The sequence below is a fragment of the Trichosurus vulpecula genome, chromosome 4 (assembly GCF_011100635.1).
Source record: "Trichosurus vulpecula isolate mTriVul1 chromosome 4, mTriVul1.pri, whole genome shotgun sequence".
Taxonomy (NCBI): Eukaryota; Metazoa; Chordata; class Mammalia; order Diprotodontia; family Phalangeridae; genus Trichosurus; species Trichosurus vulpecula.
Genome location: NC_050576.1, coordinates 264,853,999 through 264,870,101, shown reverse-complemented (window position 1 = coordinate 264,870,101; position 16,103 = coordinate 264,853,999).

Below are 16,103 nucleotides of genomic sequence, written 5' to 3'. Positions count from 1 at the left end.
AGCCCTTTGGGCATAGTTCAAAATTGCTCTCCAGAATGGCTGGATCAGTTCAAAACTCTACCAGCAGTGAAACAGTGTTCCAATTTTCCCACATCCTCTCCAACATTTATCATTTTCCTGTTTTGTCATTTTAGCCAATTTGACAGGAGAGATGTGGTACATAAGAGTTGTTTTCATTTGTATTTCTCTAAACAGTAGTGATTTAGAGCATTTTCTCATATGCCTACAGATATCTTCAATTTCTTCCTCTTAAAACTGCCTGTTCACATGCTTTGACCACTTCTCAATTGGGGAATGACTTGTATTCCTATGAATTTGGCTCTGTTCCCTGTGTATTTTAGAAATGAGGCCTTTATCAGAGACATCGGTTGTAAAGATTTTCTCCCAATTTTCTGCTTCCCTCCTAATCTTTGTTGCAATGGCTTTTTTATACGAAAACTTTTCAATTTAAAATAATGAAAATTATCCATTTTGCATTTTGTAATGCTTTTATCTCTTGTTGTGTCATGAATTCTTTGCTTTTCCATAAATCTGATAGGTAAACTTGCTCTCCCAAATTGCATATAGTATCAGTTTTTATTCCTAAATCATGAACACGTTTTGACTTTATTTTGGTATGTGGTATAAGATATTGGTCTATGCCCAGTTTCTGCCCTACCCTTTTCCAATTTTCCCAGCAGTTTTTGTGAAATAGTGAATTCTTAGCCCAGAAGCTGGATTCTTTGGGTTTATCAAAGCGTAGATTGCTATAGTCGGTGACTTCTGCATCTTGTGTACCTAAACTATTCCACTGATCTACCACTCTGTTTCTTAGCCAGTACCAGGTAGTTTTGATGACTGCTGCTTTAAAGTACAGTTTAAGGTCTGGTATGGCTATGCCACGTTCCCTAGCATTTCTTTTCATTAATACCCTAGATATTCTAGACCCCTGTTCTTCCAGGTGAATTTTGTTATTATTTTATCCAGCTCTGTAAAATAATTTTTTGGTAGTTCAATGGGTATGGTGCTGAATGCATAAATTAATTTAGGTAAAATTGTCATTTTCATTATATTAGTTTGGCCTAACAATGAGCATCTGATATTTTTCCATTTATTTAGATCTGACTTTATTTTTGTGAAAAGTGTTTTAAAATTATGTTCATAGAGGCCCTGGGTTGGCCTTGGCAGATAGACTCCCAAATATTTTATAGTGTGTACAGTAACTTTAAATGGAATTTCTCTTTCTATCTCTTGCTGTTGGGCTTTGTTAATAATGTATAGGAATGCTGAGGATTTATGTGCATTTATTTTATATCCTGAAAATTTGCTAAAGTTGTTTATTATTTCAAGTAGTTTTTTACTTGATTCTCTAGGGCTCTCTAAGTAAATCATCATATCATCTGCAAAAAGTGATAATTTACTTTCTTCTTTGCCTATTCTAATTCCTTCAATTTTTTTTCTTCTCTTATTGCTACAGCTAACATTTCTAGTACCGAATTGAATAATAGGTGTAATAATGGACATCCTTGTTTCACCATTGATCTTATTGGGAATGCAGATGCATGTCCCCACTACAAATCATGCTTGTTGATGGTTTTAGGTAGATGATATTCATAATTTTAAGGAAGGCTCCATTTATTCCTATGCTTTCTAGTGTTTTTAATATGAATGGGTGTTGTATTTTGTCAAAGGCTTTTTTTGCAACTATTGAGATGATCATATAGGTTCTGCTATTATGTTGTTGATATGATCAATTATACTGATAGTTTTCCTAATATTGAACTAGCCTAGCATTCCTGGAATAAATCCTACCTGGTTGTAGTGTATCATTCTCATGCTAAGTCACAGCAATCTTTTTGCTAATATTTTATTTAAATTTTTTGCATCAATATTCATTAGAGAAATTGGTCTATAAATTTCTTTCTCTGTTTTGACTTTTCCTGGTTTAGGTATTAGTACCATATTTGTGTTATAAAAAGAATTTCGTAGGACTCCTTCACTTATTTTCCCAAAAAGTCTATAAAGTATAGGAATTAATTGTTCTTTGAATCTTTGATAAAATTCGCATGTAAAATCCTCAGGCCTTGTAGATTTTTTTCCTAGGGAAGACACTGATGGTTTGTTCAATTTCTTTTTCTGTGATGGGTCTATTTAGAAATTTTACTTCCTCTTCTGTTAACCTGGGCAATTTATATTTTTGTAGATATTCATCCATGTCCCTTTTTATCTTCTTCCTCCTTATTTCCTGTGGGGTAAGATACCCAATTAAGTGTGCATGATCTTCCCTCCTCAGGTCAAATCTGATTAGAGCAAGATTCATTCATTCCCCGTCACCTGCCCCCTCTTCCCTTCCTAAAGAACTGATTTTTCTTGCTGCTTTTATGTAAGGTAATTTACCCCATTCTATCCCTCCCTTTCTCCCTCTCTCAATATATTCCTCTCTCATCCCTTAATTCGATTATTTGATTTTATTTCTTTAGATATCGTCCCTTCATATTCAACTCACGCTGTATCTTCTGTCTCTCTCTCTCTCTCTCTCTCTCTCTATATATATATATATATATATATATGTATATGTATGTATATGTGTATACATATAATATATACACATACATATATACATACATACACACATATATATGTGTGTATATATATACATACACACACACGCACACACACATATGTATATGTATATGTATATGTATTTTCCCTTCAGCTACCCTAATCCTGAGGTCTCAAGAATCATACACATCATCTTTCCATGTAGGAATATAAACAACACAGTTCAACTTTAGTAAGTCCCTTATGATTTCTTTTTCTTGTTTACCTTTTCACGGTTCTCTTGATTGTTGTATTTGAAAGTCAAATTTTCTATTCAGCTCTGGTCTTTTCACTGAGAAAGCTTGAAAGTCCTTGATTTAATTGAAAATCCACATTTTGCCTTGGAGCATGATACTCACTTTTGCTGGGTAGATGATTCTTGGTTGTAATCCTAGCTCCATTGACCTCCAGAATATCATATTCCAAGCCCTTTGATCCCTTAATGTGGAAGCTGCTAGATCCTGTGTTATCCTGATTGTTTTTCCACAATACTCAAATTGTTTCTTTCTGGCTGCTTGCAGTATTTTCTTCTTGATCTAGGAGCTCTGGAATTTGGCGACAATATTACTAGGAGTTTTCTTTTTGGGATCTATTTGAGGAGGTGATCTGTGAATTTTTTCAATTTCTATTTTACCCTCTAGCTCTAGAATATCAGGGCAGTTCACCTTCATAATTTCTTGAATGATGATATCTAGGCTCTTTTTTCGATCGTGACTTTCAGGTACTCCAATATTTGTTAAATTATCTCTCATGGATCTATTTTCCAGGTTAGTGGTTTTTCCAATGAGATATTTCCAATGACTATGGCCAGTCATTGACTTGTTTTTCATGGTTTTCTCACATCACTCTCATTTCTCTTCCCAATTTTTCATGTACTTCTCTAACTTACTTTTCCAAATCCTTTTTCTTCCATGGCCTGAGACCAGTTCATATTTTTCTTGGAGGCTTTTGATGTAGGCTCTTTGACTTTGTTGACTTCTTTAGGCTGTATGTTTTGGTCTTCTTTGTCACCAAAGAAAGTTTCCAAAGTCTGAGACTGATTCTGAGTGCATTTTCACTGCCTGGCCATGTTCCTAGCCAAATTACCTGACCCTTGACTTTTTTGTTGGGACATGACTGCTTGTAGAGTTAAGAGTACTTTGTTCCCTGCTTGTGGGGATGTGCTGTTGTTTTCAGAGCTATTGCTATACAGCCAGCTCTGCCATACCAGCACTCCTCCTTCCCCAAGAACCACCAACCTGGACCTGATTCAGATCTTAAGTAGTCTCTGCACTCCTGCTCTGATCTGCCACTTAATTCTTCCCACCAGTTGGGCCTGGGGCCAGAAGCAACTGCAGCTGTAGTTCTGTAGCTGCACCACCTCTGCTTCCCCTAGGGTGGTAGCTGAACCAGGAACTCCTTTCATTCCCTGCAGCTTTTGCCACTAACCTTCTCTGTTGTCTTTGGTGTTTGCAGGTTGAGAAGTCTGTTAACTGCCATACTCACTGATTCAGGGTGCTAGGGCCTGTTCTGCCCAGCTGCATGTCTGGTTGGTCCTGCTACCACACATGCTGGCCTCTGCTCCACTCCTCTCCCAGCTCCCATCTCCCAGCTCTGTGTGGAATAGACCTCACCCAGATACCATCCAGGCTGTCCTGGGCTGAATCCCTGCTTCCCTCTGCTATTTTGTGGGTTCTGCAGTTCTAGAATTTGTTCAAAGCCATTTTTATAGGTTTTTGGAGGGACTTGGCAGGGAGGTCAGGCAAGTCCCTGCTTTCCAGTCACCATCTTGGCTCCACCCTCCTTTCTTTCTTTTTTTAAATCAAATTTACCAAAGGTTTATCAATTTTATTGTTTTATTCATAAAACCAGCTCTTGGTTTTATTTATTAATTTAATAGTTTTCTTGATTTCATTATTATTAATCTCTTCTTTGATTTTCAGTATTTCTAATTTGTTATTTAATTGGGGATATTCAGTTTGTTCTTTTTCTAGCTCTTTCAGTTGCATACCCAATTTGTTGATCTCCTTTTCCTCTATTTTATTAATGTAAGCATTTAGAGATACAAAATTTCCCATAAGAACTGCTTTTTCTGCATCCTCAAAGTTCTGGTATGTTGTCTCATTATTGTCATTTGCTTGAATAAAGTTATTAATTGTTTGTAAGATTTGTTCTTTGGCCCACTCAGTCTTTCGAATTAGATTATTTAGTTTCCAATTAATTTTTAGCTTATTTTTCCATTGTTCTTTGTTACAAATAATTTTTATTGCATTGTGATCTGAAAAGGATGCTTTGACTACTTCTGCCTTTCTGCACTGGATTGTGAGGTTTTTATGCCCTAGTACATGGTCAATATTTGAGTATGTGCCAAGTACTGCTGAGAAAAAAGTATATATTCCTTTTTATCCCCATTCAGTTTTCTCCAGAAGTCTATCATATCTATCATATCTGACTTTTCCTAAATTCTGTTCACCTCCTTAACTTCTTTCTTCTTTATTTTGAGGTTAGATTTATCAAGTTCAGAGATGGGGAGGCTGAGATCCCCCACTAGTATGGTTTTGCTGTCAATTTCTCTCTGTAACTCCCTTAACTTCTCCTCTAAGAATTTTCCTGCTATACCACTTGGTGCATATATGTTAAATAATGATACTGCTTCATTGTTTATGGTGCCTTTTAGGAGGATGTATTGTCCTTCCTCATCTCTTTTAATTAGATCTATCTTTGCTTTTTCTTTGTCCGAGATTACTATTGCTGTCCCTGCTTTTATTTACTTTGCTGAAGCACAATATATTCTATTCCAGCCTTTTACTTTTACTCTGTGTGTATCCCCCTGTTTCAAATGCATATTGTAGGATTGTTATTTTTAATCCATTCTGCTATCCATTTTTGTTTTATAGGAGAATTCATCCCATTCACATTTACATTTATGATTACTATCTGTGTCTTTTTCTCCATGCTATTTCCCCCCATTTATGCTTGTTTCTCCTTTTCCCTTTCCACTCCTCAACAGTTTTGCTTTTGATCACCGCCTTCCTCAGTTTACCCTCCCTCTTGATTACCCTCCCTTATCTTACCATTTTCTGCTTGATACTTGTTCCCTCACTTCTAACCACCCCTCTCCTTTTTTACCCCTTTCTCCTAATCCCTCCTGTAGGACAAGTTAGATTTCTGTACTTATCAGGGTATGTTATTCCCTTCTTGAACCAAAGCAGATGAGAGTAAGCTCAAATACTGCTCTTCTCCCTCCCTTATTTCCCTCTACTACAATATGTTTTTGTGCCACTTCATGTGATGTAATTTACCCTTTTCTACTACCTCCTTACCTCTTCTCCCAGAACCTTCTCTTTATATCTCTTAATTATATTTTTGTCATTAGATTAGTTATTTTTTACTGATACCCACAGTCTATGAATATCCCTTTCAATTGTCATAATAACTGTACTATTCTCAAGATTGACATACATATAAAACATACATAGAACAAAATAATCCTATATCAGGATGTAATTAATTAGCCTCAGTGATTGACTAGGGTCCCCCCCCCCATTTAGCTTTTTATGTCCCTCTTGAATTTTGTATTCGGAGATCAAATTTTCCATTGAGCTCTGGCCTTTTCATCAGGAAGGTCTGGAATTCCCTTGGAATTCCCTTATTTCATCGAATATCCATCTCCTTGCCTGGAAAATGATGCTCTGTTTTGCTGGGTAGTTGATCCTTGGTTGTAGTCCAAGCTCCTTTGCCTTTTGAAAGGTATTCAAATTTCTCCTGTCATTTAAGGTAGAAATTGAAAGATCCTGAATGATCCCGACTCTAGTTCCATGATATTTGAATTGGTTCTTTATAGCTGCTTGCAGCATTTTCTCTTTGACCTGTTCATTCTGGAATTTGGCTATAATATTTCTTGGAGTTTTCAAGTTGGTATCTTTTTCAGGGGGTGATTGATGAATTCTTTTGATGGTAATTTTACCCTCTGGTTCTAGGACCTCTGGGCAATTTTCCTTAAGGATTTCATGGAAGATACTGTCCAGGCTCTTTTTTTGCCACAGATTTCAGGTACACCAATAATTTTTAGATTGTCTCTCCTGGATCTATTTTCCAGGTCAGTTGTTTTTCCAATCAGATATTTCATGTTTCCTTCTGTTTTTCCATTCTTTAGATTTCATTTGACTGATTCTTGAAGTCTCATAGAGTCATTAGCTTCTACTTGCCCAATTCTAATTGTTAATGTTTTGTTTTCTTCCTTTATCTTCTCTATCTCAATTTCCATTTGGTTGATTTTACTTTTCAATGAGACATTTTCTCCATTTATATTCTGATTTTCCTTAACCAATTCCCCAGTTTAACTTTTTAAAGATTTGTTTTCCTAATTGAATTTTTTTTCCACTTTTTCCATTTTTTCTTTTACCTCCCTGATTTGATTTTTAAAGTCCCCCTTGAGTTCTTCCAGGAATGCTTTTTGGTCTGGAGACCAGTTCACTTTCCTTTTTGAGGTTTCAGATGTGGGTGTATTGTCCATGCTGTTCTCTTCTGAATTGGTATTTTGGTCTTCCCTGTCTCCATAATATGAATCAATTGTCTTTAGCTCCTTAGCGTGTTTTTTCATGGTGTTTTCTTTTCCTCGTGGCTTCTAAAGTAGATCTCTGTTTCTGAGGCTCAGGGGGCCCAAGTTTCTTTGTGTTAGAATCTGTGGGTCTGCTCACTGGCTTTATGCTCTATGGCCTCTGGTTTCATGAGGCATGGGAGAGGGGTGATCTGGCTGCTGTGGGGGGGGTCTCCTCTTCCCCAGAACTGTTCTACAGAATGGGTGGTCTCAGCTCTTGTCTGTGCTCATGTCTGCCACTTCCTCCGGCTGTGCAAAGCCCAGCCTGGGTTCCTGGTATTGATGTTTGTTAGCTCTACCCCCTGGGGCTCAGTTACTTTCATTGTTTTGCTGAGGTGAGATGGCTGCTGGGACAACTCTCTTCCTGCACTAGTGTTCTTCTGCCACCACAGGAAGGGTCCTCTCCCCATTTCTCTTGCTACTGAAGCCCCCCCTTCTGGCTCATCTGTTTCTCCTGAGGTATTATTTTCTTGGTTTATTCAAGGGAGGGATAAAATCCATTTTACCTGAACATCATGGCTCTCAAAAGTTCAAGAAGGCGAGTTTCAAACCTTTAGACGGTGTGTTGGGGACCCACAGGCTAACTGCTTGCAGCTGCAGGCTCTGTGCTCCAACAGACTCCCATTCTGGTCTGAAAGACCTGGAGCTGTATTGTGGCCATAGCCAATACTTCCACCCTGGACCTGTTCCTGCTCTTCATGTGCCCAGCATTCTCCCAGACCCATGTGCTGGCTGGATTCCTCTGCTGTTCCTGGTTGGTTTGGTCTGGTGCTGTTCCACATGCCCGGCGCTCATACCCCTCTCAGTCTACTAGTAGTTTCTAACTCTCTCAAATCTGCTCAGATTCACTTTTTTAGATTATCTGACAAAATTTGTGAGAGAGCTCCTCTAGTTCCTTCCTTTCACAGTGCGATCTTGACTGCATATTCATGAACATGTAAAAGTTAGCTCCAAAGGGAAAGATTGGCATGAGCTCTTCTGCAAGTACTTTGCTTTGAAAGTGGGCACGACTGACGTTGTTGTGGGTTCTTCCTCCTGAAACTGAGCTCTTGGGCATGTGTATGTATATGTATATGCATATGCATATGTATGTATGTATACACATACACATCCATATATCTATAGATGTACTTACATGTATACATGCACATGTATGCTATATATTAGTATAGAATTTTATTGATATCTTTTGTTAATATAGTATCTAAAATTCCCAACATATCCCCTCCCCTCCCAGAGAGGCATCATATATAATAAAGAATAAAAACAGAAAGAAAATGTACAGATAAAGGTATAAAGATATCAACCAAATCTGCCATCATGCATAATATACAGTGTTTCTGATTCATTCCATGTCATCGCCTTCCTACAACACACATACAGATCCACACACATGTACAAAGGAAAGATGCAGTTTATCATCAAAAGACAAAGGGACACAAAGAGACAGAGACAGAAAAAAGAGACAAAGACAAGGGGTGGGGGGAGAGAGAGAGAGAGAGAGAGAGACTTTCTAATCTCTATTACCAAGTAGAGTTCGTAGAAAGGAACAACCAAGGATCGTTGCTTTTTGTTTGTTTGTTTTTTCATGACCGCATGATATTTTTCAAAGTTTTTCCACTCAGGTCAGCCCACTCTCTCCTTTTTAAAAGCCATACCATCTATCATCACAAAGTCATTGTTCTTGAATTAAAAGAGCCCTTAAAGGCCATGGATTCCAACTCTCTCCTTCAGATTAGTAACCTGAGACCCAAGAGGCAATGACCTATATTATGAATGTTTGAGGTGGGCTTTGAACCCAAGTCTTCTTGAGGCTAGGTCCAACCCTCTCCCCAATGTTCCTGTTCTTATTTTGTACAGAAATTGGGTGCTCACAGAGTTTGTCACAGGAAAAGGCAATCAAGAAATTATCTTCAGCTGAAACAAAACTCTGGCATCCAAAGCCTAGGTTCACTTAGTAGCTATTTGACTTTGGGCAGCTCCCTTCATCTCTGCTGGCTTCATTTTCCTCATTTTATACCACCCACCTTATAGAGTTATCAAGAAAGTCTTCTGCAAACCATGAATTACTAGACAAATTTGAATTATTATACCATCATTATTATCACATCAAGATAATGGAAGTTATGGAGTTTGTGCTGCTTGCCAAAATTTTGTTTCCAAAACCTTTAAAAATTGAGAGAAATATCAGTATAAGCAATCAACTAGAACACAGGTGGTAAGAAGTAATCAATGTAGTTTTGGGAATGCTAATCTAATTTGCTTTTAGGACAAGCACAGATTGGATTGATTAAAAAGAAGTTATAGATGAAATATTGTTTGATGAAAAAGTGATTTATTTCTATTCCAGGTAACTTAGACATGCAAATAATAAATGCAATACAAACTTTGGGTGGGTAGTTTCCTTGAATATTGTATATGCTTAATACATTTTTGTTGATTTTAATTTTATGGTATTCAAAGCAGGTTTGAAGGTTATACTTAGTAATAATCAGTTCAATGTCATCTGTAGAACTACTGGGGAATTGAGGAACACAAACAAAATATACTGTGTAGAGGAACAAAGCAAAGCACTTTGTATAATTGACTTGGTTATGGCCCTATAGTTTTAAGTAACAGAATGGTGAATTCAGTATTGAAGTTGACCCATGAGATCTAGTCTCAATCTCTTTCATCCTCAATCCAAACACCAAATAAAATTTTGGTACCCCACACATCACACTTGGAAATAACCTGTACAGCAATTTAATTTAACAAATATATGTTAAGTATTCAGTAAGCGCCAAGTACTGTGTTAGGTTGAGCAAGATATAAAGATGAGAACTAAAGGCCCTGTCTTCAAGTAGCTCATATTGTACTTGTCCCTTTCCTGGACACCATAATACCCAATAACTGGGGTGCTGTTCAGACCAGGGTGAAACATAGCGATTTATCTAAACAACAATTTATCAGGTAGGTTACAATGGGGATTACTTTTGCATTGGACTAGATGACCACAGAAGTTACTTTTCATTGTCAAATTGTATAATTCTTTGGTCTTGCTTATACTTTAGCCCAGCATTGATTGCCTTAAATCTTCCCCGGTCCCCCAGTCTCCTCTCCTCTCTCTTTCTCTCTCTCTCTCTTTCTCTCTCTCTCTCTCTCTCTCCCTCTCCCCCCCCACACACACACACGCACACACACCTGTGGAACTAAGGGCAATAACAGCAAAAAGAAAACAATTAGAAGAGGCATTATTAACATAGTGATTTTTAAAGGTTACAAAACATTTAAAATGATATCTCCTTTGACTCTGGGCCCAATAAGTGTTTATGTGCCAAATTAGGAAGTAGAGCATGTTGAAAAAATTGTGCTTTAAGCTTTAAAAAGAATTTTTACCACTCCAACCTCCTGAGGTGGCTATTTCAAGGTTTTATTTAGTCTTTTTTCAGTCATGTTTGACTCTTCTTGACCCCGTTTGGGGTTTTCTTGGCAAAGATACTGGAGCTATTTACCATTTAATTCTCCAGATCATTTTACAGATGAGAAAACCGAGGCAAACGTGGCTAAGTGAATTTCCGAGGGTCGAACAGCTCTTAAGTGGCTGAGGCCAGATTTGAATTCATGAAGAGGAATCTTCCTGACTCCAGGCCTGAAACTCTATCCACTGTGCCACCGTGCTCTCCTAACCCCATCCTAAAGATGAGGAAATTGAGGATCCGAGAAATCGGTGCTTGAACCATATAATTACCAAGTTCCAGAGCTAGGATGGAAGCTACAGTGCCTGCTTACTAAGTCTAGTGTTTTGTTTTGTTTTCCCATTATTCTTCATGGAATTTTAAAGGATCTTGACAAGTTAGAGAAGTTGACAAAGCACAATAGGATGAAGGTCAGAAAATGTTATATCCCCTAAAAAATTTAAAAGGAGAATTAGGAAAAAAACAATACAAAGAGAAGATGATCATATCTGAAGATCATAGAAGCAAACGGCATCACAGGAGATGAATTTAACATGGGTCAACAAAAGGACACTAGCCTTGTGGAATGTTTCTCTCTGGGTTTCCACATGGTATTCTCATATTTATTCAATCTCTCAACTCATCATAGCTGTGCTGTTTTAGCTCCTCCATTGTCTAAGAAGAGATTGACTCTGGGGCAATCTAAAAATTTTCTGTTATAAAAAACACAAATGTGAAGTTTTCTTAATATGGATAATAAAATTCTTGGTTGTGACTTTGGAATCTGGAGACCTGGGTATTAGTCCTGACTTCTTTACTATTTAGCTGTATTTCCTTGGTTAAGCCTCTGGGCTCTAATTTTATTCTTTTTAATAGGAGGGAGATTATACTCAATCTTTCCTAACTTCTCCTCTAGTTCACATGTTCAATCACCAGGTATTTGTTAAGTCCATACTATGTGGTAGGCACTGGATTAATCTTTAGGGATACACACACACACACACACAATGAAATACCCTAACCCTAAAAGATCTTAGATTCTATCTGAAATAAATATTCTATGTATTTCACTTAAGGCCTGCACTAAAACGAGGGAGATGAACTGAAATCTTTCTCTTCCTCATTCTCTAACCCCCGACAAAACGTTTCTTTCTCATCTTTCCTATCCTTATCTCATCCTATCTCTGGAGGGAAGGGAAACAGAGCAGCAGAGCTGAATGTAAGATGTTCAGTGAGAACCTACTCAATTGTGGGGTAAAATAAAGATGCTTCAGAAAGCTTCTGCTGATTCTCTCCCCATTCTCTTGGTGTCTTTCTTTCTCTGAATACATCTCTGATCACTCTGTTAATCCCTCTCTCTCTCTCTCTCTCTCTCTCTCTCTCTCTCTCTCTCTCTCTCTCTCTCTCTTTCTCTCTCTCTCTAATTCCCTCTATCTCTTTTTCTGCTTTCTCTGCCTTTGTCTCTCTCTATCTGTCCCCCTGCTCCACCCTCAACTCCTTTCCCCTCTCCCTCTGGTTGTTATTTTATTGGTAAGATGGAAAGACAGTAGCAGAGTTGTCACAGGTTATCATTCATAAATACAGGGATGATTTTTATTGAACTTCTTATTCCATCTTGATTTCCATCTTGTGGGAAGAGAGGGAATCCAATGACTCCCCATTAATCCTTAACACCAGCCTCCCAAAGACTACAGAATAAGTGTATTTGCTCTATCCACAGAATATGTTGGATGATGCAAGAGGAATAGAAAGTGAATAAAATGTCTATAACATTTGACCCAGAAATAATATTACTAATGTATCTCCTAAAAAGAGTATATGGAAAGAAATATCCCATATTCACAGAAGCACTTTTAGGGTAGCAAAACAAACTAGAAACAGAATATAAGCCACCATTTAAAAGCTTCCTGAATAAATTGAAGTATATGGATGCAACCATAAGAAATTTTGCATATGAAGAATTCAGAGAAATGGGGCAAGAATTTTAAGAATTGATATAAAGGACTATGAACCACGAAAATAATTTACACAATGTCTACCCAAATATAAATGGAAAAAGCAAAAGAAATGAAATTGAATGATATGTAATTAGAATGACCAAATTTGGCCCTGGGAATGAATTGGTCAAATGTATTTCATTCTCTCCAATGAAGACCTAGGGTCTACAGTCATGCAATCAGGTCAAGATTCTGCCAACTTCAGTGAATATATTTATTAGCTTTTATACCCCCTTTCAAAATCTGTTAGAAGTGGCTTACTGCATAGAGGAAGGAAAGCAGAGGTGTATTTTAAAATTAATATGATTAAAAACCAAAAGCCTTGATTAACATTTATATATAAGCTATATAAAATGTATGGGAAGAGAAAGATTGAAAAAGAAAAACAGAGAAAGGGACAGAGAGAGAGGGATGGAGGGAGGGAGAGAGAGGGGGGAGGAGGGTGGGATGGAGACGGAGAGGGAAAGAATCTTTGAAGAGGTAAGCAAATAAGAATTCGTGTATTTATATATATATATATATATATATATATATATATGTATGCATACATATACATATATATATATTTGCAAATGAAACTACACATTTGTTATGTACAACCTGCTTTTTCTCCTTAAATATATAATAAAGTTGTCATATAACTTTTTTCACCTCCCTCCACCCCCATCTCTCCATGTCCTAGAAATGTCTTGTTGTGGGTCAGATTTGGTAGGGAAAATGAAAATTACTTCAGTTGACACAGGATGAAAGTAGATGAAAGTTGGGTTAGGAATCAAGACCCTTCAAAAGCCACAGCCATCATTCTGACAGTTTAAAACAACTTCCCTTATCTATAGTGGGAAAAAAAACCTCAACTGATGAAATTGTGCCTTTTAAATGACAGTCAAACAGTCAAACATCTGGGAATTGGGGGATAGTTAAATTAACCAAGTGACCTGGAAATTTAGGGAAGTGTCTTCTGTGGTATGTCAACATTAAATATACTTCTTTGTGTTAGTGTGTGTGTGTGTGTGTGTATGTGTGTGTGTGTTTGTGTGTGTGTGTGTAGGAATGGGGGTGCTGGCTATGATTATTTACGTATTTTTATATCTTATTATAACCTTCCATCTGATAGAAACACACACACAGAGTTTTAGTGGTTTTTTTGTTGTTTTTGAGGAATTCTTATTATCCAAACTCTTTCATTTATATAGGTCTCAGAATGAAATAGGTTCTACGCCTGATGTCCTTCTTGACATGTTGTGTCATCTTTTCACAAATGGATTGTAATATATCAGGGAATATAGGAGGAATAAGACAAAAAGCTAGAAGCACTACTTTCCTTTTCATGTGACCAATTTGTTTTCAACCATTAAAAGAGAGGGGTGAGAGATGATCTAGCATCTTTCTGGATGACTGGGTCTTTATTAATTGTAGCAGGTGGACGGGTCCCCAGTATTGACACCATCAATACATTTCACCCTTTCTTTTTTATCTGATGCTCTCTTTTCCTCTATTCCTTTCCATTTTCTCTGCTCCCTTTCTTCTTTGTTCTTCCTCTCCTATTTATCATCCTTCTCCCTCACTAGATATTAAGGAGGATTTTAAGAAAATGATGCCTAAGGTATTCTGCAATTAGGAGAAAATTACCTCTCCAGCTCTTTTGCTACTGTCCCTTCCTCCTTTACTCCCTTTCCAAACCCCAGGGTTTGAATGCAGGTACAAAGAGGTTAATGTCTTTTTTTGGCTGATAAATTGAGACAGGACTTAACTACTAGATCTAAAAGCAAAGACTTTACTCAAAGTAAAATATTAGAGGGTAGAGAGGAATTTTATGACCAAGAGAACTATCAAAAAGTCATTTTCTTTTCTATTTTTTTTCTTTTTTTATGTCTATAGAGCCTATTGTGTGAATTCCTTTTGAGTTTTTTGAAGAAATGAAAGGCATTTATTTTTCATTTTGAAGGACCTTATCTCCCCATAGGGGAAAAAAACTACTCAGGACTTTCCATAGTAAAATGATGACATTTCACCCTCCATTACCCTTTCTAGTGCCTCTGTTCATTTCTTCAGAACAGCTAGACCAAAAAGAAGAAGAAAATGTTCAAAGAAAAATATCTTTGTGTAGCCACAACAGGTAAAATTTCATGGTAGGCGGGAAAATCATTTATTTCCATAGAAATCCCCATCAGTCCTTCCAAGATACCTTGCCTTGGCAGGCAAAATTACAAGTTTCTCCCACCTTGAAAGCCTACTCAATTGGCATAAAGCCATATGTTCAATGTACAGTCAATCTTACTTACAGTCCTTGAAAATGAATAATGGCTCCTGATAGGATACTCAGAATATCTTCTATATACCTTTTATGGACCTTAGCATCAAATGTGTATTAATGTTGAATAGGACACAAGCTATGATAAATAAGAGATAGCCAAGATCATATCATATTGGATATTGTGCTGAAGACCTGAGTTCAAATCCTATTTCTAAATTACTTACTTGTATGACCTTGAAGAGTATACTTCATCTCTCAAAGTCCCAGATGGCTCACTTGGAAAATGAGGGGATTGAAATAGATCATCTATGGGGTTCCTTTTAGCAAATGATCCAATAATTCTGCAGGCATTGGGATACAGTTGGATTTATTCTCAATGTTTAGTGTGTTTTCCTAATGCATTGGTATAATGACATTAAATATTCCATGGAAAAATGCTATCAACATCCAGAGAAATAACTATGGAGTCTGAATGAAGATCCACAATACTATTTCCACTTCCTTTTTTCTTTCTCATCATTTTTTCCTTTTGTTCTTATTCTTCATGTATAACCTATATCAGATTGCATGCTGATTTGGGGAGGGAGGGAGAAAAAGATAGGAACTCAAAATCTTAAAAAGTGAATGCTGAAAATCATCTTTACATGTAATTGGAAAAATACTATTAAGAGCAAAAAATAAATATTCCATGGAATTTGAAAAGCTAAGATTAAGTCACTTAGTCTTTCTGCTGCTCAATTTCCACCTCTGATTTTGGCATTAGGCTAAAAGACCTCTCAGGTTTGATATAGTTCTAAGTTTGTGAAAAGTGGTAGAGCCATAATGCCAACTCAACTTCAACGAAGAGTTGAATGGTAAGATATTAATAAGAAACACTTATTGAGAGCTCTATGTCCCTCAAACAGCTGTAGGTGTAGAGAAGAGAAAGCACTTATTAAAACAATTAATAAACAAAAATCCTTATCCATGGACAGATTATAACTGGATCATCTTGAAAGTGTTCCCTTTAGAAAAAGAATGTTTTTTTTCTTGTTTGTTTTGTTTTGTTATTAAGTTCTTGTTAATGTCAGCATAACTATTTAAAATCATTTTGAAGATTTTTTGGCTACAATGGCTTTTTTGAATGGGGTTTCTGTCACTACCCTCTTTAAAGTACCATAATCATTTCTAAAAGGAATTCACAATGGAGATTTTTTTTTCCTGTGGGATTATGGGATTTTAATAAGCATTGATGAAGTACCTACTATATACCAGGC